This window comes from Condylostylus longicornis, unplaced genomic scaffold (assembly GCF_029603195.1).
Source record: "Condylostylus longicornis isolate FDR11 unplaced genomic scaffold, ASM2960319v2 ptg000069l, whole genome shotgun sequence".
Lineage (NCBI taxonomy): Eukaryota > Metazoa > Arthropoda > Insecta > Diptera > Dolichopodidae > Condylostylus > Condylostylus longicornis.
Window position 1 is genome coordinate 358,206 of NW_026578037.1, and position 27,914 is coordinate 386,119.

General features: G+C 28.9%; 1 protein-coding gene across 1 annotated transcript in view; it reads right to left on the reverse strand.

The window, feature by feature from the left end:
- The window catches only part of LOC129612343 (moesin/ezrin/radixin homolog 1), a 100,337-nt gene extending 74,120 nt beyond the window's left edge, over positions 1-26,217 (reverse strand). The window contains exon 1 of the mRNA XM_055525891.1: positions 25,992-26,217. The gene's annotated coding sequence lies outside the window, so the exon portion shown is untranslated. The remainder of the gene's footprint in view (positions 1-25,991) is intronic.
- Positions 26,218-27,914: the final 1,697 nt, after the last annotated feature.

Genomic DNA, 27,914 nt, shown 5'->3' on the forward strand with positions numbered 1-27,914 from the left:
TAAAGAAAATATATGGGGCTTTAATGGAAAATATTCTTAATCGAAAAATAAAATCAATGTGAATGAAAATCTAAAGATTGCTGAACAATGTTTTAAACGAAAATAATATATTTAAAAAATTTCACCATAACCTTAAATATTTCTTTTGGCCATAATGCTGTTAATAACTTCTAATAAATAAAAATTAAATACTTTTGATTTAATGAACCTTATTTCGTTTTAATAATACAAAAATACTAATTAAATGATTTTACATGTTTATGTTATGCAGTTATATACGCAACATTGAATATTAATAAAGTTGGGTCAAACCAATGGTTTGTATTGTAGCACTTTTCCATTCAACAATTAGTGAAAATACTGCTCTTAAATACAGTCTATGTATACCTACAACACTATTAAAAATATTTTCATTCATATGAGAAACTATTTCTAGGATTGTATAGGATAAACACTTATGCAGTTTTTTTGCTTTCATTTATGCAAGCAAAAATTAATTTAAAGAGTGGTTAACATAATGCTCAATTTTAAGGGGTAATTGCGTAAGTTAAGAAAAATAATTATATTTTTTAATGTCATGGAATTTACCGTTAGCTTTTTTCGTTTATAGAAATTTGAAAAAACTTGCGGTTTCGGAAATATAAAACGTCAAAAATTGAAATTTTACAAATTTTAAGTGGCGATAACTTGAGAGGCTCCAACAACCTGAGGTCTAGAAGAAAAACGACATCAAAAATTTGGAAAAAATGGATTTTAGATAACGGTAAATTTGAACGGCCATTTTGTTTTTTTAAAGTTTAACTATAGCATTCCACGATAGGAGAAGCAAGCCACTACCTTCCTGCGCCCAACATGGGAAATGCTTATGGTTTCACTGCAACAAATGGTTAAAAAAGGCCATTTTTAGGGTTTTGGGGGGGTATAACTTTTAGAGGGGAAGAGATAGGTAAAAATTTTGTTCTACGGAAATAAGTTTCTAGTAAAAATCAATGTACATATTAGCTTTCTATCTTCAAGGTAGAAGTTTTGTAAACAAAAAAAGTGTCCACGGACCGACGAAAGGACAGAGTGAAACTAATAAGCACTTTTTTTCAAAAAATTTATGGAAAAGTGCTGAAAAAACCACCACTCTGTATTTGAATTTTGACAAGATGTACTAATTTGAAATTTTCAATCTACCAATCCGTGTATATGCAATCGATTTTCAAGTCAAGCTAATAATTTTATGGGATCGACTTGGTTTGAAAACTTCAAGTCAAGTAGAGTTTATATGAGCTCGAAATCCGCTTGAAGCTTGAAGTCGGCTACAAAGTGCAGGTAAAAGTAGTAATTAATGATTTTTACTGGTTATATATACTTGATGTTTTTTATGCCGATTTCCTTCAGACCTTTTGCTTTTGTCTTTTTAGTCCAAATTTAAAGTCATAATCTAGCGATGCATTATTATATTCAATTTAGTAATATTAAATACCACAAGAAGTACACAATTTTTACAAGAATAACTAATGGAAATTTCTTCATACAACTACAGAACAGATGGATGAAGTAATCAAAGGAAGAAGTTAAAGGCAGAAAAATTTAAAATCCAGTTGGACGCTCTGCCAACTGAGCTACAGAAGCATGAAGAAATCTCCGACAAATTGTTCTTCATATCGCTTTACACTGCAATTGGTACGATATCTATTGTTGTTGTGATTGTGTGTTTTAAATAGAAGATTGCATGTAGCATCTTATGTAAACATTACTTGGTAATCATTCAGATTACATTTTTTTTTTAAACTTTTAATTTTTTTTAAAGAATTTTGCCCAGTTGCTTAAGCATTAGTTTTAAGTAATTGAATGTTAAAAAATCTTTTATGGTACAGAAGACAACAAAAAACCATTTCAGTGCAAGATTTTAAAGACCCTAATAAAATGTAAAATTTGATTTTGATTGATTTTAAGTGCTGTAGTTATCAATTATTATTAATTTTTACACAATCAAAATATTCACTCAAAACCAGTTGATATTTTTAAGAGTTCTTATTTTAAGGTGATTTTAACTCGATTGGCAGACAGATATAATTAAATCGACACATGATTCGCTGATGATCAAATATTTATTTGCGTCTATATTTTAAAACTTATTTACTTCCTCGGGGGAAGTCTACCTTACCGTGGTGACAGATTTGAATAAGCGAGTTCCATGGTGATCGGTTTACGTATGTGGGATGATGAATTCAAAGCCTTCTAGATCTGGTGATTCTCCCCCTCTCATTCTCAAGTACCAGTTACACCTCAGCGGTGGTAATGTCAAGATGGTGTAAGCTTCCTCGCCAATGTCCGAAAGGTTGGAGGTTAAACCAGCCAATAACGAGCTCCTTCCGACGGCAAGGTTCATTGTATGAAGTCGGCTCTGCCAGGACGACCGTCATTCTGAACACACTCGGTTGTAATTCTTGCTTTATGGTGTTTTAGAAATTACAATAAAAACAACAATAACTACAACAACCACAGCAAGAATCAGCCAGCGCATGAAAAACTGGTCTCTAGTTAGGAAATGGTTCAATCTTCATGTGCCAAAGAACCCTAATAAGGGAACGTCGTCACAGCAACAACCAAAACCGAAAGCCGAGAGAACCAGCCATAGTTCTAAGGTTAAAAAAAATCCTGAGTAGCAAACCATAGCCTTAAGAAGATTTCTGGCCAAGTATATCTTGAGTAAGATTTTTGGAAATGAGACCGGGGGGAACTCTGCGAAAAGGATGCTAAGGGCAAAATTAAATACCAGAAGGTAATTGCAAACCAAGTTAACTTCAAGCATTCGAGGTGTTCCTTGGATAACCTACATGAGGAAGACATCGCTCTGATTCAAGATCCCTGGGTGCTCAGTAACAGGATCAAGGGACCTAACTGATTAACTCATTTCTTTGCTGTAACTTCAGCATCGAGGATTTTACACAGATAGAACTGGAAGAGGAAAATGGCGGAGCTCTGTTTATCAATCCTTATATAATTTTATCTTACATAGAAAATAGTGCAATCCCATTTTTACTTTTCCAAACAGAAACAGCTTTGTTGACCGAAATGATGTCCTAGATATAACATTTAAAATAAACAATTGTTTAGTCGAGAACTGGAAAGTGTCCGACAAGAGGTCCTTTTTGGATCATGATGGAATCATTTTGACGATGCGGTTAGAAACTAAATCGTCCATACCGTATAGAAACCCAAGAAAAACAAAAAAAATATAGGGAAATGGAGCGGCGCAAGTTCCCAATCTTGTCAAATATAGAAAATAATAGTCACGACGTCGAGGAGCGGGAGCCCCAAATAAGTCAGTTTGAGCAAAGTCATGGATAATCTTCAGAGCCTGCTGCCCTTTAAAATACTTTTAAAAAAACGTATCCCCATGATGGAATGAAGATTTCTTGAAGATGGCCACAGATGTCTTCAATGTCGTTCACTCCGCAAAAGGCCATGGTTGGAAAGAATTCTGTGGAAATGTGGAGTGTAGCAGAAACTTTGTAAGACTTGGCAGATTCAAAACTAAGAAGCTTTCTTATTCTCCTTTTCTGAGGGGTTTTGACAAAACGCAAATAGACTTCAAGAGAGACCCTAAATTAAATGTAAATTTTACAATTTCACGCATATTTTTTAGCTTGCGATAACTTATTTCTATAACATTCTGAAATTTTTTATAAATTAGCTATTCCGCATTGTTGATGCTATTTGTTAATTATTACATCATTTTTTTTACTAGGTAATATTTAAAGGTGCTATAGGATTTTTATTTTTGAGTTTCAGAAAATTCATTTGTTTTTCTTTTAACCTAAGTTTGTAAATTTTATTGAACGTTCGATATTTTGGTGTATTTTTACACTAAAATATATTTCCATTGTTTTCCAATTCGTTTTTCTTCCTATATTCTTTCGCGTTATTTCGTTGACCAAATAATTTCAAATCGAAAAAGTTAATAAGACTATAATACATCTTAGTTGTAGGATTTAAAATATACCTATCCTCCTGTTTAACGCAATTAAAATTTACACCGGTTTTGAAAACAAAATTAAAAAAGAAATTGTAAAAAATTACTTACTAAAATTTATTTAATCATTAATTCTGGTAACATCAAAATTTACAAATAAAAAGTTAAAAATATAACAAATTTACTTCTAATACTCAAAACAAATTTTATGCAGCTTCGTATAATTAAACTAATATTTTATATCTTGTTACACTTGTTAGTTTTCTTAAAAAATAAAAAATTATATGAGTAAAATACTTAAGCTTTCACACATAGTCATTTCCTAGCGCAGTTTTCATTCCTTTCCACAGTATTTCTATGAAATTTCTTGTTCGAGAAACACTTTTTGCTGATATACAGCAAACTGTATATTCATTTGCTGACGGTACAGCAATATTGGTAGTGGGACCTAGTGTTGAACAACTTATTAAATGTTAAGGTCAAAAATATATACATACATATATTAGATTACAGCACTGAAGTAGATGAAATTTGCTTTTGCTTTGAATATAAAGAAAATAACCTGACAGTATGTAAAAAATATAATAACGTCCAAATAATGAATAATGAATAAACACAAAACGCGTTTGAGTAAAAATGGGTTGCGTAGTTTTATTTGTGACATACAAATTTTTATTGTAAGTGAAAAACTTAACAGTTCTTCGAGTCTGGTTCTCGAAAAGAAAATTAATTTCAAAGTTCAATCATTCGTTTATATTCTATATTGAACTGCGTCTAAGATTGTCTAACCAAAAAAAAAAAATTTTGGCTTGATTCAGTGTTGAATAAAAGAACATTAAGGTTTCAATCTTTTTTTAAATTCTCTTTTTTAATTACAAGCTTTTTATAATTAAAATATCGCATCCTAAAAATATATATTTTAATAACAAAAGTAACATATGCTGACTTGAATAATTTGAATTTGACATATGTCACTATGTTTTCCAGATATTTATTAGTCTGGAGTTTAATTATAGTAGCGTTTTGAATCACTTGATACAGTAAACACACCACTAATGCTAAAGGGAAATTTATCAAGATTGATTTATTACATCAAAAGTACCAAGATATTTGATTAAAATGATCAAGATATTTTTTATTTCAATATCGTTCAAAATAAGTGGGCTTATATTATTATTTCTTGTCAGTACTATTGATAACAAAACGGTCTTTAAATAGTTAATAATATGATTATTTCGGTTTATTAAAAGTTCGGCCAAAAATTGAAGTACTCTTTGTGGCAGGTTGACATAGTTTTTATTATGTCTGGTTAAAACATGCTATTAATCTCTTTCGCATGATCGTTTGTTCTGTCTTGTAAACGGAATAAGTATTTGATTGTCGATTATTGTTTTCAATCAGTTCTTAAAACCACTTGTGTGGATCGCACTGAATGCAAACATGTTCGAAAATATTAAAAAAAAATTGAGACATGAATGTATATATCACACTACATAAGTGACTAATTTAATGTAAAGGAAAATTCAAAAATAAAAAAATTTGTATCCATATACCGACCCAACAATAGTCATTTCAGTTGGTTTAAAAGGATCTTGAATTTCACATTACAAGTTATTAAAATTACAAAAAATATTGTATGCACTTACATAACAGTATACCGATGATAAGTGAAAGATTTACGCTTTCAAGCAATAGCTGCTCAAACACAAAATATTTAAAACTGAAAATTTAGAAATAGTCCGTTTTTTTTTCGATGCGCTACATCAACTTTTACAATTTTGCTATACATAACTTTCATGGCACGCGTTTTGTTTTGCAGCTAAAATTGATAATTTATGTAATTAACAAAAAAGATTCCGGCAATAAGCCACCCTCTCCAGACTCTTACGATTTTTGAAAATCTCCAACTGTATTTACTTACTTACTTATTTGAAATGTATTTACTTGTTTGAAATTTTTAAAAAATTGTGGATTTGTAATTTCGACCGTAAACGATTTGAATGTAAATAACTTATTAGCTGACAAATAATGAATAGAATATATTACGCATAGGGTGTATGTTTTCTCTTTTTTCTGAATGGTGTTTCTTGAAGAAAGTTTTGCAAAGCTTTTTTGAATATTTAAGTTTATGAACAAAAGTAACAATACAAAAAAGTAAGAAAGATTCACTCCGTTCCCATCTTTGAGTATAACTTTATTTCATATATTTCGAATAATATTTCTTTGCTAATTTAATTGTTGACACAAAATTTCAAATATCATTATAATAACAATGATATGTATTAAGTTAAGAATCCACAATATGTAATTGCTTTTGCTGCGTACGTAGCAGACTTATTCAATTTGTGAGCAAAATCTGCTTACACTATATGATATGATTTTACGAATACGATATACATAACATAAATTGTATGAGCATTGAGAAAACACTTGTTTTTTGTTTCCTCTTTTGTCTTGCTTTTTTTTCGTTATTTCTTCTTGTCGTTAATCTGGCTAAAATTTGTGTATTATATACAAAATATTATTTTTTGTTGATATCAGTTCGTAGTCGTCATAATCAAACGTTCTTGATATAAATTTTAATGCGCTACCAAAGAAGTTGATTGATCTAGTCATACGTCTGTGAATTTATAGGGTATATATTACATGATATTTTTTTCTATTTGTTGATTTCAAATACTACGCGTTCATGTTACGTTTCTTAATTGTGCAAGGTATTTCCAACATTCGGTAATAATTTCTTGATAGTCCGTAATATTTGTTGTATGGGAAATATAGAAATATTCTTCATATATCACTACTTTTGCCTGCATTATGGCAAACCAAGCGTTTTGAAGAGTAGTCAGTTTTTCGTGAAGTCAGCCGAAGGAGGGGAACAAAGAGTAATCTAAAATTAAAGAGAAATAAAGAGAACCGAGGTTCCTTTAATGGATCTTTCTATTATTTTAATAAATGCTTTAAAAAAATGTTGTTTTTAAATCATTATTTACAGTTTTTGCAACAAAAATTTTATTGATTGCCAAAGAGTTTTTTGGTGCGCCTAAAAATTTAACAACAAAACACCCGGTTTGTAAGTTTTTGTGTTTAAGTTCGAATTTAATCAGTTGAGAGATTTTTTTTGGGAATGTCTTAAGTTTGCTTTTAATTTTTCGAGTTGTTCCGCAGGGTGTTGATAAACTATATTAATTAGTTTCCCATTTTATCGTATCTCAACAGTATCGTATTTGTATGTTGCTAAATTAATGTTGCGCGTTATTAAAATGTCTACATGTAGAATTTGTCCCCAAGGATTCAGAATGATGTTTTGAAATTAACGTAGTGTTTCTTTTTGTAAGATAATTTTAGAGATGTGTGAAGATTGAGTTGGAATTAGTTGGAGACTTAAATTAGTTTACTAGGTATTTAATTGTAATTATTGTTTGTTTTTGGAATTTTATCATAACGAATATTAGTGGAATATTTGTGTAAATGTTAAGGTCATTAATTTCGAATTAGTAATGCCGAAAGGACTTTAATGCCTTTACAATCGTAAGCGTCTCAAAGTTTTAGGAATTTTGTAATTAAAAGATTAAGAAGGGTAATTTAGAGTTAGTTTCTGCTAAAACACACATATCTGCATGATATAACGTTTTTAGAATTTTTTCAACACATAAATGGGTATTGTCATCTATAATATATTATAATATTATCAATATAAACACGACAGGATTTCCCGAGCAAATTCCTCAAAACGTCGTCTCTAGAAAATTTTAGGAAAATTTTTAAAGCCAAATGGCAATCTGAAAACTCATATTTGCCCAAATTACCGGTTAGGTATGGTTTTCCCGGTGATTTTTCTGAAGTCAATTAAAACCTTTTTTACTAACACCATGAATGGGAGAATTATAAGAAGAGTTAGACTCTATATCAGAAGTATTGTTTATCAGAAGTGTTGCTAATTCCTCGTGAACGAAGTCGAAGAAGACAGGGGTATCCTTTGGTGTAAATAGGTTCATAAGTTGTAGTTCTGATTGTTGCTTTTTTATACCCTGCACTTCGTGAAGGGTATATAAACTTTGGTATGGAGTTTGTAACTACTTGAAGGAGTCACCTGCGGTATGGACATATATATATATTCTTGCTCAGCGTAAAATTCTGCGTCGATTTAGACGTGTCCGTCTGTCCGTCCGTCCAATCGCACGAAAACTCAAAAACGAATAATGCAATCGACACCAAACTTTCACAAGTTTTTTCTTTTGTGCCAAGGACAAGCCCTACTGTTATTGGATTAATTCGGACAACGGGTTCGGGTAGCTGCCATACAACTCAAAGAGTTTATTTTAAATATTTCAAAAACTAATAAAGCTATAAATATAAAATTTTGTATACATGTGTCCAATTATATTTTACACATGCTCTAAAAATTATAATGGGATAGCTGCACCGGTTCGGGTGGCTGCCATAAAACTCCAACAGCAAATTTTTTATATTCGGAAAAATAATAAAGTCAGATTCATGAAACTTGGCAGTTATGTGTCCAATTATAGGTCAAATATATTTCTGAAGTTTTAGAGGAACTGCTTGACAGGTTCGGGTACCTGCCATACAACTCCAGAAGCTAATTTTAATTATTTGGAAAAATAATATAGTCAGATACATAAAACTTGACAGTTGTGTGTCGAGTTATAGGCAGACATATTTCTGAAGTTTTGGTGGAATTGCTTGATAGGTTCGAGTAGTTCCCATACAAGTCTAAAAGCTTATTTTAAATATTTGGAAAAATAATAAAGTCAGATTCATGAGCTTTGGCAGTCGTGTGTCCAATTATAGGTCAGACATATTTCTGAAGTTTTGATGGATTTGCTTGACAGGTTCAGGTACTTGCCATAGAACTCCAAAAGCTTATTTTAAATATTTGGAAAAATAATAAAGTCAGATTCATGAAACTTGGCAGTTGTGTGTCGAGTTATATGTCAGATATATTTCTGAAGTTTTGGTTGAATTGCTCTACAGTTACGAGTAGCTCCCATACAAGTCCAAAAGTTTAAATATTTGGAAAAATAAAGTCAGATTCATGAAACTTGGCAGTTGTGTGTCCAGTTATAAATCAGACATATCCGTGAAATTTTTATAGAATGGTTTCACAGGTTTGAGTAATTGCTATACAACAACGAAAGGTGCACGGTATAATTCAATCGGTTTATACCGACTGAAACGTTTTTACTTGTTTTGAGTATTACAAGGTAAGCTTCCGCTTACTTCCGCGAAAACATTTATATTTCTTTTTATAGGTTGTCAAATTTATTTTTGATAATCGCTGGGACCGTTTCATAATCTATTGTTACCAAGTCAGTTTGTTCGGATGAAACGTGTTCCAGCTTCTCTTAGCCTATGATTTGGAATAAAATTTCTTTTTTAAATTTAATCAAATAGTCAATTTTCTTAAGAAAATTATTTCCAATTATACCATCAAATATTTTCAAAGCTGGGAGTATGCAGAATGTTGAAGTTTCACCCAAAATATTAATTTTGAATTTTCTTGTAATTAAATTACTACCATTAATTGATTTGATTATAAAGGTCCACTGGTGAACCATTCTTCTGAAGGGCATGATATTTCATATATGTAGTTTTTTTGAAGCTCCCGTGTCTATCAAAATGCTTATCTCCTGATCGTTATTGGTGATTTATTCTAAAAAAATGAACATTTTTGGAAATGTCATCACCTTTCGCACTGTCGTATTGAAAATTTAAAGAAACTACAGATTCATTATCATCTTTTTTATCGGAAACAGGCATATAGTTTAGGAAATATTTGTAATGAGTATTTATCTGAATTAAAATGATCGCGGGAACGTTTTATATTTGGTTGACTATTGTTCGATCTACTAAAATTAGCTTCAAATTTTGTGAAGTTAAAAGGCGTGTTGTCGCATAAGGTGGCAAAAATTTTCAGGGATGATTCTTTAATCAATTTCCAACAAAAAATTGTGCAGATATAGTCAGAATTATTGTTTTGTTTTCGAAATGTTTTTTTTAGAAAACTAGAAATTTCTCGAAAATTTTAGTTATCTTTTTTTATTATTTTTTTTCCATTGCGCCACGTTGAGATCTAAAGTTAATCAATATAAAATTTTCCTCTATCTCTCATAGTTTTGCCAGTGAATCGTGTAAAATGTGTTCAAAAAACATGCGAATTGAAGAAATTGAATTTAAAAAGATCTAAATCGCTTTAAAAACCTAAATAAAGTGAGAGTTACAAAAAAACCTCAAGAATTTCACAAAAAAATAAAAAAGATATTTAAATTGAAATACTTCGAAAACAACGATAAGAATTATTTTTGCAATTTTCTTCGATTGCAAAATTTGCATATCCAAAAAGTTATCTAATCGCATATTGGCCAGGTGGCCTATTATGTAGTGATACTTTCGCAAAACGATTCTCGAATTTTAAATTTTGACACTATGTAAATCGAATATCGCAAATTTGCGTATGCGAAAGTAGCAAAAGTGGTACTACAGAATACTACTTTCGCATACTTTTCATTCACTATTCATTATGTTCACGAATCTTATTGCGAAAGTCTAAGTGTTTGAAATAATAAAACTAAACAATATGAGTGTAACATTTATTTTGCTTTATTAAATTTAAAAAAAACTTGCATTTCAAACGTATTTTTTGTATTTTTTTAAAAAACGAGAAAAAATAGAGTTGACCGTGTCAACTCTGTGATACCCGTACGAATTTGCTATCCTATGTGCGAATAAATATGTCATAGCTGACTATGGGACAGACTATAACTTTAAGTTACCATATTAATTTATGCAAAATTTCAGTACTATTCAATAATTCGGTATTATTCAATACTTTTGAATATTAGGTAAGATATGGTCAAGCTACTATTGAAGTTGTATGGCAGCTACCAGAAAGAGCCAAGTAATTTCAACGAATTTTATCAAACACATTGGCCCAACTAATTTATTCGTTTGTGTGAAATTTCAAAATCACAGCTTTTATAGTTTCTGAGATATAGCCAAATAAATTTTGAAGTTGTATGGCAGCTAAGCAGTACAACCGAAGCAGTACCCCGATCATGTCCGATTTAAATAGGGTTCTGGCGCTTATAAAAATAAATCATTTGTGAAAATTTTGTGAACTTAGCTCAATTAGTTTTTGAGTTATCGCTGGGACGGACGGACGGGCAGATGGATAGAGAAAATTAAATCGACTCAGAATTCGACGCTGATCAAAAACATACACTTGAGTCTATATCTAAGACCGTTATTTCTTAGCGTTACAAACGGTAAGGCAAATTTAGTATACCGTTCGAACATTAAAATCTTTGCTTTGAAAAAATTGTCAGAAATGTCAAAAGCAAAAAAATTTAGAAAATGTTGCCAGTGTTAGATCATATACTTTATTACCTAAATTTTGTGTGTTTATATATCTAGGGTTTTCTATATCAGAACATGATAGCTACATTTTTGACAAAAAAAAGTAATAAATTATTTAACAGTTTTGCTTAAAATTTCAAGCGCTTTCTAATGCAAGAAAAGAAAAATTAATTTTTTCAATAGTTTCAAAAAAAAAAACCAATTTTTCCAAAAATTTTTCTGACAAAATCACATATTGACAGTTATTCACTTCTCGAAATAAAATTTTCTAAGAAGGCATTGAAATAACGTATAGATATGTCATGTTATACACTTTTAAAATTAAAATGTATTCTAGTTTTTTTACCATTTCGTTTCAAGTTGAAAATGAAACATCTGCACATATATTACATTTTTTATTTAATATGTTCATGTTGGCTATTTTCATGCTTTATTTCTCTTCGTTAAATTGCGTTCACTCTGCGAACCCTGACTAACTTTTCTCGATTTGGATCCCTCTTATAGCTTTTCCATATTTTATCCCTTCTTTTAATAATTTACCTATTCGATTTTTGAGCCATGGGGTCTAAATTTTTAGGAGGAGCTGAGAGTTTCATGGAACAACTGCATGCAATCCTAACACTCCTTATAAAGGTCGCCGTTTCCCTATTTATATTAAAAGACCTAGGTTTGAGAGCCAAGAAGTCGTCAAGTTTCAACGAAAAACTTGACCAATTTGCCGTAGCCTCAATAAATCTAGCTCTACACTTGTATTCAGTCTTGCTAACATCCGAATATAGAAATATAGCAAAGTGATCACTACCCTTTGGGTTTAGCACACTACACCAGAAAAATTTCGTAGCAATATCAGTGGAACATATCATCAGGTCTATGCAAGTAAAAGTGCCACGTGTACTAAATAAAGATGGTCAGCCATCGTTAAGCATGTACAAGTTATCGCCCTCAATCCATCCTTCTATCACTTTACCCCTGCTATTTGTAATGATATCGCTCCAAAATACATTGCGGGCATTGAAGTCACCTAAAATTATGAATGGACCCCGAAGAGGGGACTCCAAATCTGGAAAATCTTGCCTTGAAAAAACGTTATCCTGCTTGAGATACAAATTAACTATTGATATTGGCCCCACATGACTAGGGAAAAATTTTTTTATTGCAACGGTCTGAATATTTGTACTCAAATCTATTATTTCGTAGTTTAAACCCTTATCAACAAGAAAAGCTGTACCTCCAAAGCTGTACTTCAGGTAGAGTTGCTACCTGAAAAAATACATTTATAATTCCCACAATTCAAAGGAACTAAGACTCAGCAACGTGCGTTTCCTGCAAAGCAATGACCAACGGTCTATATTCTCTAATTAGTAGTTCTAAATATCCCTTATTAGTATGATAACCCTCAATGTTCCATTGCATTAAACTATATTTTCTAGAAATAGTACTAAAATTCTGTTCCATGCTTTCTATATGCTTTCAATTAAATATTAATTTATTAAATCTCAAATATTAGATTAAGTAAATTACTAGGACTAGGAGCTTCCTTCCCAACCTTCGAAACGAGAAGGCTGAATATCGTTATCCAACGCATTTATTTCACTAAAATTATCTAAAAATTTTTACTTGTAATATTACCAACATTACTGCTCGTTGAAGAAACATCATATATGTTTCTAGTTTCGTGGCAACACTACATTTCACTTGTTCCACTTGTGCTAAATTTAGTCGTATTTGAATATAATTCTATATTATTAATATTTGCACTGTTGGTATTCTGATGAAAGGTTTTATTTATACTACTATTATTATTATTTACATTAATATTGCTACTTATTATACTAGTATTGTTTCTTGATTTAACATTTTTGTTTGTTCCACTAGTTACAGTTGCGCTACTTTTATGTGTAGATAGTAGTTGTCCTGGATGATTGTGTTGTGCAGATTTTGTATGTTGAATAATATTCTGAATCGAATGTGTTATTTGTATTTTAATATCATCATCTTCTCCGTATTCTAATCAAAAACGTCTGTAGAACAGGTGCATACTTTGTATTAACCCATCGATAGCAAGTTCTTTTGCAATTAAATCTTTCTTAAAAGCTGCGATAGCTTCCGCTACTGTTACATATCGCGGAACTGAATCAGCTTTTAAATAATTACCCGGTTCAAAAGATGTATTTAGTTATTGTTTTTTCTGTTGTTGTTGTTGTTGTTATTCCTGCTGTTATTTCTGTTATTGCTCCAGTGTCAACCACATGCCTAAGAAATTGCACTGATGTACACCCAACTCTCTTTTTACACGATTTTGAAATAACACGGTAACAAAAAGCAAAAAATATTTTTTTTTAGACGAATTATTTATTCTAACACGATATTCAAAAAAATTTTTGTACACCAAGTTAAAAAAAAATATAATTGGGGAAATTTTCAGAATTTTTTTAGTCGCACTTTATATTTGTCTGTTTTTCAAAATTGCGTTATCATTAAGAATGTAAACATAACTGTATTTAAAAGTGTGTCGAAGAAAAAAATATTTGTTTTTTATAAGTTTGAGTGCCAATATAATTTCTGTTTGGATTTACTTACAACAAAAAGGTAATATTATTAAAAAATTTTAATACGTAGATTTAATACATATTAATATGTTTGAATTATATTTTGTTTTTTATTTATTTTATACTTTTTTAATCATAATATGTTTGAACTGTATTTTGTTTTTAATATTAATATACATTAAATATGTATATGTTTTTTTTCATTATATCATTTGTTGGTTCTTAATATTATACTTTTTTTGCACGGTTTTTAGGTCAACCTAAAACTCTTTTTTTTTATCTTACACAGGTTTTTAAAATTATGGAACACATCCTCAATTTTAATATGAGTAGCATGTCTTTTTTTACACGTTTTTTTTTTACACGGTTTTCGTTGGAACGTATCTACCGTGTAAAAAAAGAGTTGGGTGGACTTAGTTTTATAGTTTCATTATTAGGTAGGAACAGAATAAATTGTTATTGTTAGAAAACTTAATATATAAAATAATTTCATGTTGCTTATGAAAAATTTTTATGTACAGCTAATGATAATGATGTTTACGCATCGATGTTTTAAATTTAAATGTTAGGATCTTCCTTCAACATCTACTGCATATTAATCATGATTTTTGTTCAATTGCTCTCTTTTATGTGCATTTTTGATTTTTTTCTATTAATAAAGCTTAGCTTAGCTTTATTATTTTCAAAATTATATAAATTCTCTACAGAAATCAAGAAATTGTCAACAGTTTTCAAATCACTCTCCTAATAATGATCTATTATCTTTTTCATTTGTGTTATGCATTATTTTATTCATGGAATCAAATGTATTTGACCTACGTTCTATTTTCTTCTTGTTTTCATCAAATAGTATATCTGTTATACTTTTTTCAATAATTTCCCAATCAGCTTCATCAGCAAACGGACAATCAGATGAAAAATTTTTATGTTTTTTTTTTCGGTTTAGATTCATTGTAATTTTACCAGATATGCTAATATCACCACCGTACAGCTTTATTTTCAAGAGTCAGAGTTATACGAGTAGTTAGATTATTAGCTGGAAATGATTCCCCATTTCTGATTTTACAAAAACAAACTTGTTCACCATTTTCTGGAATTAGATATATATATAGAAAATCATGAAACACTTTGTAATGTGTTATTTGTATTGTTGCCCATCTTTGTGAACAAATACAATATTTGTAACCATGCTTAAGATGTAATCAATCCAAAACATTATTATCGTTACCAAGCTAAAAAATCTAATGAAGCTGCAAGCACTTGTAATTGTATTTATATAAAGAACAAAAAAGTTCCTCAAAGATTGAAGAATTTAGTGCTACTCGAATCTCAATATATTTTATAGCTATCATTTTCAGGAAAGAAATTTATTTTAAACGCTACACCATTGAGGATATAGGAAAATTTATGAGGATATATTAAATTTTAATACTTTGTAATAAATAAAATTATATAAAATATAATATTATTATTCATATATTTGGTTTATTTTTTTAAAGTCAATGTTTCATACTATTGCAAAATCATGCACTCTTATATACTGTCATTAATATCTATCATATCATCGTACCATCATATTGATAATTAAAGATAATTTTTTAAACCTATAGTTAATAATGAGAAGTTTGTTATTGACATTTTATGTATGTTAAGTGAAATTTTATATTTTTTAAGTGCAATGGTTACTGTACTGGACCCTTAATAGAAGGGTCCAGTCAGATCACTATAAAACTAATTGCCATATTTCAATAATATCCAATGTTAAAAATGCCAGTGAAATAAAGTAGTAAATATCAATATCCGTTATATAAAACTATGGTAAGGCCGTCACCTACCTAGTAAACACAATGGCGCAAGAAGCTGGTGTTCATGGTTATCTACAATATCGTGTATCAACCCTGTGCCCCTCCCAGGAGCGAAGTAGGAATAAAACAAGTAAAAATGTTTCAGTCGGTATAAACCGACTGAATAATACTTTGCACTACCTTAATACATACCTTAAAAATTTGTTTTTGAAATATTTAGAAATAACTTTGATTGCTAAATGGCAATTACTTGAACCTGTCTAACTATTCAATAGAAACTTCAGAAATATATGTAATCTGAAATCGGACACACGACGACCGAGTTTTAGCAATCTGACTTTGTTTTTTTTCCAAATATTTAAAATTAACTTTCGGAGCTGAATGGCAGCTACTCGAACCTGTCATACAATTCCAACAAAACTTCAGAAATATATCTGACCTGAAATTGGACACACGATTGCCGAGTTTCATGAATCTACCTTTATTATTTTTCCAATTATCAGTGCAATGAACCAGTGCCGCCGTTCCATTAAAATTTTAAAAATATATGTAGAACATATTTGGACATACCTTTACAAAATTTAATATTAATACCTGTATTAGTTTCTGAAATATTTAAAAAAAACTCTTTGAGTTGTATGACAGCTACACAAACCCGTTTTTTTTTTCTTTTTTTTTTCCTTCTTCACTCTTAAGAGGAGTATAGGGCTAGTGCATGATATCTGTCATGCCCTAGTTTCTATAATCATAGAGAGGTAGCTAGGTAGGTGACTAACCCACCGTAGTTTTTATATTAAATATTTCAGTTTATATTTACTGTTTGTTTTTCTTAGTCTTTAGTATCGAATATTATGAATATTTGAAAATTACTTGTATAATATTTATTAGTATTGCACATTAAGTTATATAATATTGAATATAATTTTTATAGTGACCTGACCGTGTGAGATATTTACTTTTTTTTTCAAAAACACATACGTATATATATTTGTAGGTATGCTTTTTCCTAACAAATAATAACATAAAACTTAAAATAAGAAAAGCTCTTAAAAACAATTATAAATAAAGTTGGGTCAAACCAATGGTTTGTATTGCAGCACTTTTCCCTTCAACAAGTGAAAATTCTGCTTTTAAAAACAGTCTATGTATATCCACCACACTATTAAAATTGTTTTCATTCATATACAAAACTATTTCTAGGATTGCATATATTTAGGATGATGCATACATGCAGTCTTTGAAATAAAGCAAAAATTAATATAAAGTGGGGTTAACATAATGCTCGATTTTAAGGGTTAATTGTGTGAGTTAAGAAAAATAATTATATTTTTTAATGTCATGGAATTTACCTTTAGCTTCTTGTGTTTATAGAAATTTGAAAATGCTTGCGGTTTCGGAAATATAAGGTGTCAAAAACTCAAATTTTACAAATTTCAAGAGGCCATAACTTGAGAGGGGGTGGAGATGGAAAAAAATTTTATTCTAACGAAATGAAATACTTGTTAATGTCTAAAAGCCCCTAGCTTTCAAGCTTCTACAGGCTGGGGTCTAGAAGAAAAGCGACATCAAAAATTTGGAAAAAAAGGACTTTAGATAACGGTAGATTTGAACGGCGATTTTGTTTTTCTAAAATTTAACTATAGTATACCGCGGTAGGGGAAGCAAGCCACTGCCTTTCTGCGTTTGAAAAATTTCAAAAATGCTTATGGTTTCATTGCAACAAATAGTTAAAATAGGCCATTTTTAGTGCTTTGGGGGGGTATAACTTCTAGAGGGGGGGAGATAGATAAAAAGTTTGTTCTACAAAAATAAGTTTCTAGTAAAGATCTATGTAAGTATTAAATTTCAGCTTTCTATCTTTAAGAATGTAGAAGTTTTGTAAACAGACACACGGACAGACGGACGGACGGACGGACGGACGGACGGACGGTCGGTCGGACGGACGGACGGACGGACGGACAGAGTGAAACTAATAAGCACTTTTTTTCAAAATTTTTTTGGAAAAGTGCTAAAAAGTAAATAATTAAATAAATTAGTAGCATCATTTAAGATCTAGTATTTATTGAGAAATTTTTTTTTTTAAAATAACCCTAATTTGAAGAGTTAATTTTTCTTTTTCAAAAATTTGTAAATTACCAATTTTACATTTTTGCTCGTATAAAGAGAAATAATCAACCAATTTCCTTGAAATTTAACAATGAATGTATATATTTTTTGGAAAGATCAGAGCTCGGAAACTGATCTGGGGACCGATTTTGCATATTTTACCATGTCTATGGCACGGATTGATGGAATTTCTTGAAATTTTATACTTGAGCTCTGGTTGTTACCGAAATTAACCGGGGAAAGTTTTAGAGAGTTCGGGTGACACAAAGCGAATAAAGCTGCTACGAGACAAATTTATATTTATTAGGTACATATTTTAGCTAAAAGCTTGCTAACTTCCTTAAAATTGAAAGGAAGCTTTCAAAATGCATTTTCATAATTTTTGTAACACTTTTATTAAACTAGGAAGTACACATTGCGGTCGGTTATGTGCTGATGACATTAGATATTTTAAAATAAATAGGCTTTATCCTCAAAAATAAATATCAGCAAGTTTTCGTCAGTAAATGTTTAACGTAATAAAATATTTTCTTATTAAATTTTTGCTTAAAAGTACGTATATTCTCAAAAAATGTAATGTACCCTTATATTTTGCTTACTAATACATTTTACAGCAAATCGCGAAAAGAATACGTAAGTATGCGTGGTGACAAATCATTGGCACGTTTCGAATTTTCTATGGCACGCGTGGAATTGAACATTTTCATATTTTTATTCTATTTATTCAAAAACTTTCAGGCAAAAAAATTTAAAAGTTTAATAATTTTTTTTGTATAAATTTTTAGAAAGAATTGTGTTAGTTTGTTTATCATTTATATTTGTTTTAATTTGTCTAGTAGCTTTTACAGTTTATCTTGTATAAAAACAGAGAAAGAAAAAGAAAAAGGAAAAAGAAACAAAAAATAACTAATGTCTTTTTTGATAATTTCTGTATTGAAATAGATTTTAGTATAAGTACAGTTTAAGTAATTGTTAAATTGTGTATTCATTTTTTGTTTTCTCTTTTTATGTAAATTTGAGTTAAGCAAATAAATAAATTAATAAAAGCCCAAATTTTTTACAATAATGCTAGTGCTGGTGTAGTAAAATAAAAGTTTATTTCAAGCTTCCTACAAAATTCAATTATGGTTTTTCTTTTAATGTATATATATTCCTGCTCAGCATAAAATTCTGCGTTCCAGAACGAATTATGCAATCGACACCAAACTTTCATAAGTTGCTGCTGTTGTGCCAACGACGGCTGCTATTGTAATTGGACCAATTCGGACAACGGGTTGCAATACAACTCAAACGGGTTTTCTTTAAATATTTGAAAAACTAATACCGCCTTATACAGACTGAAACGTTTTTACTTGTTTATTGCTTACATTTTGTAAAATTGGACTGATATAATTTTTTTTTTATTGAAATAAAACTTATTTAATTCTTACGTACATACGTATGTTAGTGTATACATTTTATAGCTAATATTTTGAAATTGTTATACAAAGTTATTTTTCAGTTTAATTCCCTTATAAAAAGTTCTCGGTACGTTTGCATAACAATATATGTATGCGATTTTTAAAAATTTGGCACGCATATCTCACAAGTCTTGCCACCCAAGACATACTTATTATAAAACAAAGTAGATTTTATTAACTTTAACGATTTTCATAAGGAAGTTTTGACATCTTGTTATAACTCATAACATAATAAATTTAGAATTTTTAAATTTTTTGTTCTAATAATAAGGAATGAAACTTTAAGGTACATAATTATCTATATTATATTTTACAAGATTTTTCCAGTTCATGAACAGGTATACATATAATCTAATAAATAACAAAAACAAAAAAATGAAAATAGCAAAAGAGAATGCTGGGTAGAAACATTACTCAATTGATTATACATACTGTAAAACAAAAACAAAAAATGAAAAGCGAAAAGCGAAAAGCGAAAGAGAATAAAAAAAGAGAAGTAATATTTTTTTTGTTTTTTTGCTTTACTACCATAAACAAAAATAAAAAGCAAAAGGAAGCGAAATATTTTAAATGAGTTAAGTAAGAGTAAAATAATTTTTTGTTGTTATATTTAACATGGAATGGAATTAAAAAAAATAAAACTAAAAATTGTGAGAGATATAAGAACACGAATAACGTTACGTTACGTACTTAACTAGATAACGTTGTTTAGAAGGAAATTTTTCGTTCTTAATTGTTAACTAATTCTTAATTTGAATTTTAATCATATCTATGTAATTAACAGTGACACATATTACATCTTAAAATTTATTAAATTAAAAATATTTCCATTACTTTTATTTATCATTAGTATTCAAACCAATATAATATTTATGCATATACAAGTATATACCTGCATATGTATGCCATAATATGTACAAATTTTTCTAAAGTTGATTGCCACAATCCTGTTTTTACAACAGATAATACTGCTTATAAGCAAACCACAGGGGCCCCTAGTGTATGTATATTTTTTTAAAGTTTCCTAACGAAACAATATTAAAACAATAACAAATGAAGCAATAACATCCAGATGTAACAAAACATCTGTTGTTTTTAAAAAAAAAATTACATTCATTTAAGCCTATGCGACTCATCCTAAACATATGTAAGATCTTTATATTTTCAAATATTATTTATTTTTTGATTTGTGTTTCTAATAATACAAAGTATAAAAGAAAGAGGTGTTTTCATTATAGGAAAATGTTTACAAAAAAATCTTAAAATAGGGCTATTTCGGGGCTAAAAAAATCCAATGTCAGACTTTTCTGTTACCCTAGTCGCAAAACTATAATGTCTTTTGCCCCATGTCTCTAGCTCTTCTAGTACCCCTACTTTTTCACAACTCAGAAGTATACTGAATCTTTGAATATTTCATTTAAGGTCACGTAAAAAAAATAAAATTGAAAGAGTCGTAAACATAATATTCGAATTTAAGGGTTAATTGCGTGAGTGAAGAAAAATAGTTATACAATTTTGATTGTACAGCATTTACCATTAGCTTTCTGTATTTATAAAAATTTATAAAAGTTTGCAGTTTCGGGAATTCATATAAGGTGACAAAAATTCAAATTTTCAATATTTCAAGAAGCGATAACTTGAGAAGAGGTAGAGGTGGAAAACAAAATAAACTATTTACTAATATTTAAAAGCTGCTAAAACTCTTACAACTGACGGTCTAGAAAAAAAACGTTAACCAAAAATTTAAAAAAAATGTATATGTATTAAATAAAACGTGTTATTTTAGAATCCATTTTTCATTTTAAATATTTAATTATGCTGCGTCGCGGTAGAAAAATCCCGACGCCACATTTCTGCGTTGACAAAAGTTAATAAATGATGATAGTTTATTTAAAATAACTAAATATGGCATTTGTCTTTGAGGGTCTATAACTTTTAGAACTGGGAGATATAGGTAAAAATTTTCATGTACGGAAATAAGTTTCTAGTAAATATCTATGTACGTATGAAATTTAAGGTTTCTATTTGCTAGTAATAAAAGTTTTGTAAACAGACACACTGACGGACGGACGGACTGACAAAACACTTTTTTTTTAATTTTTTTGGAAAAGTGGTAAAAAGAAATGACGATAATTGTATGTAATGTTTTCAATATAAAAAATATTTGTCATTACTAAAATAAAAATCAGTGAAAACACAAAAAATACATAATATACATATGTATATTTGTGAAACACAGTATTATAACAAATTTTTGATAAAATGAATCAGGAATTTGTAAATTGGTTAGTTTTCTCTTAATTATTTTTTGAAATTGGTAACAGTGCTCTATTGTGCCCAAAAGATTTACTAAAAAAAATAATAATAATAAAAATCTGATGTGGTCAGCACATAACCGACCGCAATGTGTATTATCTAGTTAAGTGAAAATGTTAGAGAATATTTTAAAAATGTTTGTTAAATATTTATTTCTAATTTTTAGGACATTAGTAAGCTTATAGTTAACATACCTAGAAAAATGTAAATTTGACTCTTAGTAGAGTTTCACTTTGTGCTATCTAAATTCCCGGGAATGTTCACCAGTTAGTTTCAGTAACAACCAGAACTCAAATATCAAATTTCAAGAAATTCCATCAATTCGTTCCGTAGATATGGTGCAAAATGTAAAATCGACCCGCAAATCAGTTTTCGAGCCCTGATCTTTCCAAAAAAAATTATATGATCATTGTTTTAATACGAGGAATTCAAATATTAAATTTCAATGAAATCGGTTGATTATTTCTCTTTATATACGCAAAAATGTATATTTGGCCCGTAGTAAACGTCCAGTTGCTGATACCTGATTTCTTTCAAAAGTTAGGAGGTTTCGCGGTCGGTCTAGTGAAGCTTATATATAAAATTTCAAGTAAATTGGTTGAATATTTTCTTCAAAATGCTCAAAAATGTAAAACAGGCACGCTAAAAAGTGCAGTTCCCGAGGCCTGATATATCCCAAAATTTGACCAATCCGTGCCATGGTCGAAATAAACTTACATATAAAATTTCATCAAAATCGGTTCAGTCGAACTTGAGATACACGCGTGCACACACAGACAGACAGACCGACAGGTTGCTAAAAATAGTTTACTTACACTTCCCTACTATGGAGAAGTGCATTCCCACCGAAAACTCGATATGCAAAATTTGTTGCCATCACATAACCTACCTATTGTATACACAATACGGTCGGTAAAAATGTAGAAAATTTGTGAATTGCTAAGTAATACATAAATGTTGTAATAAAGATTAAATAATGTATCCAATGGCGAAATTAGTCTTTTGATGAATGTTAAAAGTGAAAGAAATACATAATCTAAATATGTATTTCTGAAAAATGAAAAAAAAAAGTGCAAAAATAATCGCATCTTATTTATTAAATGTATATATTTAAAAAAATAAAAGATGAGGAAAATTGGAAGTTTTCCTTAAGCTCGAATGCTTGTATTTCCAAAAAACGTGTGGTCAGCACATAACCGACCGAATTGTGTATTGTCTAGTTAGGTCAAAGTGCTACAGAATATTATAAAAATGCCTGTTGATTACTTCTTTCTAATTTTTAAGGCATTAGTAAGCTTATAGTTAACACACCTAGAAAAATGTAAATTTGGCTCTTAGTAGATTTTTGTTTTGTGCTACTCGGCTTCCCTGAAATGCTCGCCAGTTAGTTTCGGTAACAACCAGAACTCAAATATCGAATTTCAAGAAATTCCATCAATTCGCTCCGTAAATACGGTAAGAAATATAAAATCGGCTCGCAGATCAGTTTTCGAGCTCTGATCTTTCCAAAAAATTTATATGTCCATTGTTTTAGTACGAAGAATTTAAATATTAAATTTCAATGAAATCGGTTGATTATTTCTCATTATATAGGCAAAAATGTATATTTGGCCCCAATTATGTTGATATCTCTTGATTGCGGTTGAGTTTTTCTTACTTTTGGATTGTGCTACAATATCCATTCCCTTACTATTGTAACAGTATGTTTCGGGTCGTTGTCCTGGTACATATGAAATGTACCTCCAATTCCTAGTTTATTAGCACTTTGCTTTTAATTATTTTTCAATATATCTAGATATTTCTCTCAATAAAATGTAAATTACCAACTCCCGATGCTGATGCCACAACTTACGATGTGGGAATTACATCTTGTGATTTCAGGTCTTCATTTACTTTTCTTCAAAGTGTAACCTTTCCGGCCGATCCAAATATATTAAATTTCTTTTATCGGTAAATGACACATCTTTCCAGAACGAAACATCTTTCAAAATGTATTTTTTTTATTTTTTTCACTAAGTTTTGCATTTTTTTTTAGTTTTTGAGTGTTCTTTAAAAGTGAAAACATTTTTTTAGCAAATATGAATGAATTCATTTCCTTTCATTGTAGCTGTGTTGGAAGAACTCAAAATTAAACAAAAAAATTTAAAACTTTGAAATTTAAAACAAACACTCTCTTTAAATTGCTTTTACAAGTGGTTATTTCTTTCGTAGACTTTTGAGGGTTATTCTTACTACGAAAGTAATTCGTGATTACCCTATTAGGAATATTCGTAGCAGAATTTTAGTAATTCGGAACTGAGGACATGAAATTCGTAATTTTTCGAATTTTGGAGATACGAACGTAATTAATGATAGATCTGTATATTTAATGATCTCTTTATTATATTTTGAATTGCCGTACGTGTTTTACTTATAATCTTTCTTATTTCTCTTTGTTTAGTGTTGTCTGGGTAGACCATTTTGAGTGTGACGTAATTCTTATACAATATTTTAAAATATTCTATTTTTATTCATTTAAATAGTAAATGATTAATTTAATTAGGGTGGTTTTAAAAAAGGAATATATTAATTTAGCAAATTTATAAATTTTAATTATTTAATCCGATATTCCGTTAAATAAAAAAAACGTTTCAAAGTTGAACCATTTTCACTTTGAGTAACTGCTTATATAATTTTCATTGTCCTTTAAATATTTATATTTTTTTTGTACATTTTTATACATATATAAAACCTTCGAAGAGAAATAAATTAATAACATCAGAGTTTTTTTAAGTAAAAAATAAAATATTTGTTTTTTATTTAAAACATTTAATCTGTGTTATTTTTCGTGCAAATATAAATATTATATAAATTATATAAGTTGTATAATATGTACATAAAACAACTTTCCAAATAAGATGTCATTTTTTTCGTCGTAGGTAATATGCATTTAATTTCTTTGGCCAAATTCAAGAATACCTTTTTTGGATCATACCTTCTGGTTCTCAAGATCATGCCTTTGCCAACTTCGGATTCTTAAAATACAGATACATACAAAAATTTGATCATATTTAAATCCAAAACTAAATACAATAAAACTCAATTGTCAAATAAAAACTAATTTTCTCTTATTTTTATTTCCACCCTCCGAACTCTATCCGAATTCTATTAGTTGTAAACTAATAGAATTCGAAACGCATTGTAAAAAATAAACATTGTAAACATTGTAAAATTTTGTCAAGATACCAGCCAGAACCTGACACAACATTAAAATTCCCGTCTTTTTTATAACTCCCGTTATAGCTGCTAAAAAAAATTACAAGCCGAATTGCATGCCACATTTTTTTTTAAATAACTTTGCTATACGAAACTCTGTTTAAGGGCATTAGTTAAAATTACAATCATTTAACAATAAAATTTTCATTTCCAGCGTTTGTCATTTTTATAATCTTTTGCAATACCTTCGCTAAACTAGAAAACATAACTTGCAGTCGCGAATGTGATAACATTTCCTTATACATAATTTTAAAGTTATTTTTTTTTTTTTAATTAAGTATATTATACGATTTACCAACGTTGTTATCGAATTGAATAAAAAAAGTTACAATTCCTATTATAATTCCTAAAACTGAAGAATTGTCATTTAAAATAAAAATAACTTCAATAATTTCAACTTGTAAATTAGCTTACAACAATCTATATGCACAGACATACATATATTCTCATACCTAGCCATTGTTTGCTTGTTATTTATGTTTACGAATGCCTATGTATGGAAGTAGGACTCTTCACGAGATCGCATTCAATTTTAACATAGTTATCTTATTAAAAAATAATAAGCTTGTCTCGTGATTTTTTTCAGGAAAAAAATTCAATTTTGCTATGAAAATTAGTTTTTAATCAAGCTTATATTTTAAAAGTAACCTTGACGCTTAATATTTATTAAAATTGAACTAATCCCTTGATTTCAAAAATAGTATTTTATAAAAATTTATAGTCTTTAATACGCGCTCTGGATACATACATATTTATACTTAAACATGTGTATGTTAATTTTTCTAAGTTCCCAGAATACTTCCAAAGAAATAAAATTTAATGAACACCGGTTTTTTTTTTGCATGTGACAAAATATTACCACCCCAGAAAGCAAAAAAAAAAAAAACTTTAATCCTCTAGCTTCTTACCAAGTTAGATTGCGTTTGGACTATGTTTCTCCTCTTTGTACATTAGAAATGCACGATATAAATAATCTTTTTTAATTAAATCTACTTTTACACCTTCTTGACAAAATGTTAGTAACTTATGACTCACCAGTTTTCGATCATTTAGAAATTTCATTGAGCAAAACTTATTTGTCTGTTCTTAAACATTTCTCTTTTATTATTATAATTATGTATTTTATAATTTGCTATTTTAAGATTTACTAAAAACTTACCAAACAAAATTAATTCTCTACCAAAAAAACAATATGGGCCTTACAAATTTTCTTCTTCCCGTTCAAGTATTAATAACTTTATAAACAAAAATCCACAATATTTTCACAAAATTTATTCAAATTTTCTACAGAAAATTGTACAAAACTTAAGAAAAATTATAAAAAAAAAAAAAAAAAAAAAATTTATTACTCAGATTTTAATACAACGCAACTCATGCGAATGACACCACAAAAGTCATAGAAATTAAGTTTTTAACGAAATTTTTCAACTAGAGGTTGGAGAAAATAAAAACTAATCAAATAAACAGGGATAGAACCTTGAGAAGACTTTCAAATTGTATCATTGCTAGTCTAAATTCTAAAATGTTCAAAATTCAATTTGTTAACTTTTTATATATAAAGTAATATCTTTATATCTAACAAGTACCAATACTAAATTTTTTTTACGAAATATTACGAATTTTTAGCTTCGTTCCTGTTTTTTTCTTTAAATTCTACTGATCGTGTCATATTTCTTAATATTTTAAAAAATCTCAGGATATTATACACATTTTTTAAAAAGCTTCCCATTTAAATTCTATTGCACGAAAAAGAAAGAAAGGTAGGAGGAAAGAAAAAATGAAAAAAAAATTGAAATTCATATTTCAGTATGGTTTCAAATGTTAATGAGGAAGGATGTATGATTTTTCATGCACATTTTGTATTTCCCAATAAGGTAAGTTAAGTAGTGTCGGCTAACAAAAATGTTAGTAAAAGTAATACGTATAGGTTGACACATTTCAACAATTTGAATTATCTCATTTCGGTTATTTATACGTTGCTTATAAAATTGTTTCAAATAATTTCAGTTAGTTTTTAAGTTATTAAAAATAAATATGTATGTACCTACTTCCAATAAAATTTTTTTTAAATAATTATTTTAAAACTATTTCAAACATGTTATATTGGGTGCTTCAAAAATTTTGTTGTGTTCTTCTTTCACATTTTATTAGCAGGTAAACAAGAGCAACCTATTTATAAAATGGCCCTGCCTGTTTATGAATCTTAATAGTAAACGCAAACGGACAAAAATTTACATCAGTACCTGTCGTTTTTCAATCGGAGTTTCCTAAGATTTGAGTCATTTGCTAAGATACTATTTATTTAAAAAATAAAAAAGATATTCGAATCCGGTCATATAAATATATTATTGTCTTTTCCAAAACCTTTTAAATATTTTTTTACTTAGGTAAAAAATTTTCTCACAAATAGAGGTAAAATTTAGAAGCGTATATAAAATTTGTATTTAAAAAATAATATTTGATTGTATTTTAGATATTATTTTCTAATTCCCTCTTAAAATTTTTTCTTTACTATGTATTAATATCGATATTCAATAATTACCTTTCATTAATTATATTTTCAACTGGACACCAAAGTTACTTCCCATATCTTGAGTAAGTTAGGGTAAGTTAACCCTATGAGAAAAAAAAGCTGTTCACTTAAAAATAATGAAATGCTTTCAATAACATTGTGCTTGTTGTTTTTCCGCAATTTCAAGAATTTTAAAGTGGTTATGAATGAAAATATTAATATATTTTCTTGATTTTTCAAATATATTTTTAAAATTTTACCTGCTTTATAATAAGTGTGAATTTATTTTAATATTTCTTCTCAAAAATAGCCACTTTGATTTAAAAAAAAAACCCATATAAAATAAGGTCGTGCTTTCAAGTTTCTCTCTGAGCATTGGGACTTGTTAGATATAAAGACATTATATAAAGGTATTTCCCACAGAAGTTTATCATAAAAAGGAGACGTTTCGTAAACGATATTAGGTTAATATCGGGTGTAATAGTAATCAATGGTAGGGGAAGTAATCAAAAATGTACAACGGTGCAGTGTTTATACAAAAAAAATTACTGATGCTATGTCGACAAGGAA